Here is a 6,000-nt window from a genome sequence, read left to right as displayed (position 1 = left end):
TTAAAAAAGGATTACCTACCTCTGAGGATGACAGACTCTCAAGTTATCTACAATGAGAGGTGTATAACAATGGACGCTTGCTGTACCTGACACAGATCTACCCCTCCCACTAGAACTCTGAATTATTTTGCTGGAGGCTACAACATTCTGAGCAGTTTGTTGGGAGTTGACGGGAGGTGGGGATAACTCACCTGGTACAAGCTTAGCAGAGCTGAGCCGCTGCAGCTTGTTGGGCTAGCCTTTGATGCAGACTGGTTGGACGGGTTCTGGATCTAAAGAAGAACCGGTCTGACTGGCCTGTTGTGCCAACATATTCTGGTGTGATTCCATGTTCCACAGACGGTAGAAACCTGCCCAGCCAGTTAAATGAAAGGCATATTAGGTTATCCACTGCACGCCTTATATAGCTTAGATGCAGCAGAACTCTTCCACATAGCAGTAGTGTCTAGCAAACTCTAGCGTGGTCCACAGAGGTGTCTCCCACTGATTTGCTGTGTAAGTTCATAGCTTCAGGGAAAGTCAGCAGTGAAACACCTTCTGCTTTTGGCCAAGAGCAGAGGTTTTCTAAACAAATGGAAGGGTAAGTTAATATATTTTTTATCTTTCTCTATTTTCTATGCACTTTTAGAAGTTTAAGTTCAGAAATGATGTTTAAGAAGATATCTATTTTTAACATGGTAATACCTGCATTATATCTTTTATATAAAGCTGGTTAGATATTGTTTTATAATACTTGCATATATGTTCATTGATTTGTTTGGATAAAGGTTATTTGATATATAATCACTTTTGCTATACTTTTTGTAAGTTGGGCATGGCTATGGTCATTAAGAAAGCTGGGTTGAATAATTTTGCTAAATATATTTCACCTATTAATGTAATGTTGCATCTTAAGCTATCTACTTCTTTGATAATATACTATTATGTTTTACAGGCTGTTGCTATATGGTAACATTTTATATGGCAAATCTAATTGTGGATAAACTAATTGCCTTTTTAAGGCATTAAAAAAAATAGTGCTGGCCTGCTTGGTGATCCTCAGCACATTAAAAGAACAATTCACAGCAAGAAGTGAGGAGTGTGAAAAACAAAGATTGTGGAATCTGGTAACTGATTAACTATTGGAGCTCAAAAGCACTTGCTGAGCTGAATAGAAAGGAATGAAGACAGGTTTTGTCATGCCTATTAGGTCTGAAAACCTTTTTAGGTTAAAGAATATTTGGATCTTCCTTTAATTTATATTATATTTTAAAATAATTCTTTTACTTCTCTTTTTCATTGATCCAATTAATTTATTTTAGTAATTTGTGTCACTTAAAATGAAAGTTATAAATCCCTTTAGATTTATTTTGGCATACCCTTAGTTATTAATATTAGGAACTGAGTGTACACACCTTCTGGGCATTCAATCTAACATAACAGCTGACACAGGAACTTTACCTGGGAATTAAAAATTGCTTTTTAAAACAGATTTATACTAAATACTTTCCCTTCAAGGACTATCTGTAGGCCATCATATGACTTGCCTTGAACTGAGCAAGACTGATGCATCCTTTTCATTGGCCCTTTAGAGTCTTCACTTTGTCATTATTACGTTCAGACTCAAAGGCTATAAGAGTTTCTTCAGGATGTTAATAAAGAATTTTTAAAAAGTGAGAATAAATGTTCAGATGAGATTTCAGTTTTTGCAGGGAAACCTTTTGGATGCTTGCCTACTCCAAGGCAATTCTGCATAAAACTTCTGATATTCAGCTGAATTTCTAAAAAGCTATGTAATGTTGAATCTCCAAAAGGAATGTGCTGATTCAGCAAACCAAAAATAAATTTTATTCAGCATAAACTCTATTTGGACAATTTTTGGAGAATATGGACCAAAATTTTTAGTTAGTTGAATTTTTCTCTTTTCAGTTAGTTTTCAGGCTAAATATAAATATATGTCAATAGAGTATAGTTTTAGTGGTTCTGGTAACTATATTATATATAGTAACTTAAAATTTTTAGATCTTACTATGTTTAAAATACAAGGCTTACTCTTCAAAGATTAACTCAATTTGGGATTCCAACTTATTTATTAAGTGGTTTTTATGTTTATGGTTTTGAGGAAAGCTATTTAGGAACTAGACATATATTTCATATAAAATTTGTGGGTAAAATTTCAAATCTAACTCTACATTTTGGGGGAGGAGTCAACAGTTTTCACTTAATGGATTTTGAGATTCAAATATATGAAAGTTCTATTAAATACGACTTTTATGTATTTTCCATTATTGATTCCTTTAAAATACTGATACATTGTGATGTTTGATGAAAATTAAGGATATATGGATTTACCTATCAAATTAGGAGTCTGTGTTTGTACGTGTGTGTGTATGTATTTCATATAGCCCTGCATTATCTGAGGGCCCAGGTCAAAAATTGTTCTAGTCATTTAAAAATCTTTTTATTCTCTAAGTCTAGTTAGGGATGCATTCCTTTGTCTTTATTCCTGGCAACAGTTTCACACAATGACTCTTTTTGTCAACCATGCTAGCTTTCTTTACAACTATAACCTCTTTCCTTCCTGAATATATTCATGTGTTTCCTACCAAAAGCACTTAGAATCATGACATTTTTGAGCTAGAAGGACTCTTTAAGAATAACTAATGAATTCAACTTCTCACTTTTTAGTTGAATGAAAAGCCCCAAAATGTAGCTAAATCACTATTATACAATCTAAGGGTAGAGGTGGTACCAGAACATCCCAGCTTCCTGATAGCAGCCCAGACGAATATTTGTTTCACTGCTCTACATTGATTCTTCTGACTACTACGTGAAATCTGTTCTGTGAGTTCTAAAGGATTTGTAAAAAGGTAAAATTGTGTTGTATAAGTTATTTTAAGGAATATTTACTGAACCAAGAAATTATTTGCTTTTATATTTTAATCTATATAATTATTGCCCCCAAACTTTTTTGGTATAGTGGCCGAACTTATGGGGTTGCCATTGGCAATGAAGATGACGACCATTTCAAAACCTGATCTCTTAGTGCCATCACAAAATTGTAAATCAAAATCTTAAGAGTACCTCACATTCCTTCATATTTGCCCAGATTATTTGTGGATCCTGCTGTCATTTTCTGACTTATTATTGCTTTAAACTGTCTCAACTGTTTATTTTCTTAGCATGTATGTATTCTTGTATTGTTTTAATCACTCTTATATGGATATAGTTTAGGATTTGCCTAAGAAGGTTGTACTTCTAAAATTTGGTTAGAATTGAGATGTAAATTTCAATAAGGTTATGAAGCCCAGAACTGAAGGACTCAAAACCCATCTTAGAGGGGACAAAACCTGTTATTTAAAGCGTGAGATCTTAATAGAGTGCTTTGAGCACAAGTGCTCAAAAATGCTTTAAATGTTTTTAACTTGAGAAATTCCAAGGAAATAGGACCATAGAAAGCTTGAGAACCAAAGGCTCAGAATTTTCAATTCTGATTCTCAGAGGTAAAAATTAATTCTACTAAGCCCCTTCTCTTTTTACAGGTAAAATCTTACCAGAGGGATGTTTCTAAATTTGGTAAATTTAGTTCAGTTCAAGTGGACTCTGGAAAATAATTACTTCCATTTGTTTCTTGTCTTTACAATCAAGAGAAAAGGTAGTATATTGAAAAACATATGGGTTTTTGAGCCAAACTGAGATGGGTTTGAATACTGACTCTGCTACAAGCTAGTTTACCCTTGGGAATTATTTAACACTGAGTTCTCTTTTCTCCAACTGTAAATTAAGGAAACAAATACCATTCTCTAAGAGTTGTTGGCAAGATCAAATGAGATATTCTGTGTAAACACCTAGCAGAGTTTCTAGAACATAGTAGGTGTAGCACGTCAATATTCTTCCCCCCTCTTTAATATATAAATTTCAACAAATAGCTTGAGTAAGAGAAGTCAAAGCTTAACTTAGAATATACATTTTCTATTGGTCAGAGATAAAATTAAATCAGCAACCTTGGAAAGCATTAAGATTTAATATTGGAAAACATTGTAATCTTATTAAATTAAAAAAATTAGAAACCCATATAATTGAATCAAATTAAAGAATCACTTCAAAGATGCCTTTGTTAAACGTATTCTGAGAGCAATATACCAAGGTGATTAAAAGGCTTAATTTTAAAAAATTCAAATTTCAATCATCTATACCAAAGGAAGGAATTGTGACATAGTCCAAATTATACCTTGCTTGTGCCTAGTATCTGAGTTTTTCAAAGGCATTTTACATCTATTTATATCTATTGTATTATTTCACACATCAGATTAGTTGGCCAAGGATTTCTATATGCTCTAAGGATTGTGCTTTCTACTACCGATTGAATTATTTCTTCAGGGCTCTAGAGTATGTTTTTTCCTCCAAAAGATTCTCTTAGGAATTAATTTACTGTAGGTCAATACGAAATTATATTACATTCCCTTGATCGTAAATAATGATAGGAAGAGTGAATCCAAAATTGGATGTAAGAAGATAGAATAGGATTTAACATGTTCTAAAGATATTAAATTAGCCTCAGACTGATAAATTGATTAGGAGATGGAGCCAATAAGCAAAGTTCACACGTGAGATATTCATGAAATGCATGTCATCAGCCAGAAGGGAGCTCAGAAGAGTGTGACAAAACATTTTAAGAGCTTATCTAACGAAAGCTGGGTCAATTGACACATCTTCCAATGTGTGAAGAAAGAACAGGAAAGAGGCTAGACTTCATATTAGAACCAACAAACAGATCCACTTCTAACACAAGCTGATCTTATTGAGCTCTTGCAGTCAACTTTAATTTCCTGAAAGATGTTTAACTGTTGTACAAATAAGCGTTATGTGAATAATATAATTTGAATTTGTATCCGTGGTAAATGCATTGTTTTTCTCTTAAACTGAAAAGCGTGTATGTAGATAGTATACCTAAAGACAAAAGTACCACTTCACCAATTTAGCCCACTAATTATACATTCTTATTAAAACTATTAGATACATAAGCAATTTAACCTTATGTAGCTATTCATTAAATTAGTAGTTAATTTGCATTTAATTTTCATACATACAGAGTGGATATTACTATAAATAATTGAAAAGCAGGCATATATTTTTTAAATGTTTCTATATAAATAGCTAATTTGGATAACACAGGACTAATGACCAAACTTGCTATGCATCAAAAACTGACTGGGAAATAGAGAACGGTATAGCTCATCGTGTTAAAGACATATAGTCTTAAAAGTAATCAGAAAACTATTAACTTAGAAATTATGTATTACTGACAAAGTGAAAATATAACTTACGTGGCAAATTTTTTTTCAAAGTTCTATTGTAAGTCTACTCCCTTGAAGGTTCTGTGCCTATCCCTTCTACAATAATTTAGATTAGGAGTGAGAAACACTTCCTTCCAATATGAAAATATTTTAAATCTAATGAATTTCTGAATGAATATTGAAACATTAAGAAATACATATCAATAACTTTCTGTAGCTTGCAGTACAATATTTATGGACACAGAGCAATATTATAGAATTCTGCGATGAGGTCTTCTAGAAAAAATTTACATTTAACATACACAGATTTTTCTCAACTTATGATGGGGTATGTCTCGATAAACCCACTGTAAATTGAAAATATCATAAGTCAAAAATGCATTTAATACACCTAACCTACTGCACACCATCACTTAGCCGAGTTTACCTTAAATATGCTCAGAACACTACATTAGCCTACAGGTGTGCAAAGTCATCTAACACAAAGCCTACTTTATAATAGTGTTGAATATCTTAAGTAATTTATTGAATACTGTACTGAAAGTGGCTGTCTGGGTACAGAATGGTTCACGTGTACCAGCTGTTTACCCTCGTGATTGCATGGCTGAATGGGAGCTGCAGCTTGCTGCAGCTGCCCAGTATCACAAGAGAGCATCATGCTGCATACTGCTAGCCCCTGAAAAGATCAAAATTCAGAATTCGAATTGTGGTTTCTACTGAATGC

The 6,000-nt window shown here is 33.1% G+C and overlaps 1 protein-coding gene across 9 annotated transcripts in view; it reads left to right on the top strand.

The window, feature by feature from the left end:
* Nucleotides 1-429: 429 nt before the first annotated feature.
* Nucleotides 430-6,000, top strand: part of RBBP8 (RB binding protein 8, endonuclease) — a 96,559-nt gene continuing 90,988 nt past the window's right edge. For 5 of the 9 annotated variants that reach the window (XM_060121774.1, XM_060121773.1, XM_060121770.1 and 2 more), the window contains exon 1: nucleotides 430-580. The gene's annotated coding sequence lies outside the window, so the exon portion shown is untranslated. Of the gene's footprint in view, nucleotides 581-2,722; nucleotides 2,850-6,000 lie in introns of those variants that run through there. The other 4 variants (XM_060121776.1, XM_060121775.1, XM_060121771.1 and 1 more) reach the window with 2 other exon arrangements.

This window comes from Lagenorhynchus albirostris, chromosome 14 (assembly GCF_949774975.1).
Source record: "Lagenorhynchus albirostris chromosome 14, mLagAlb1.1, whole genome shotgun sequence".
In the NCBI taxonomy this organism is placed as follows: Eukaryota; Metazoa; Chordata; class Mammalia; order Artiodactyla; family Delphinidae; genus Lagenorhynchus; species Lagenorhynchus albirostris.
This window is presented reverse-complemented; position numbering and strand designations above follow the sequence as displayed.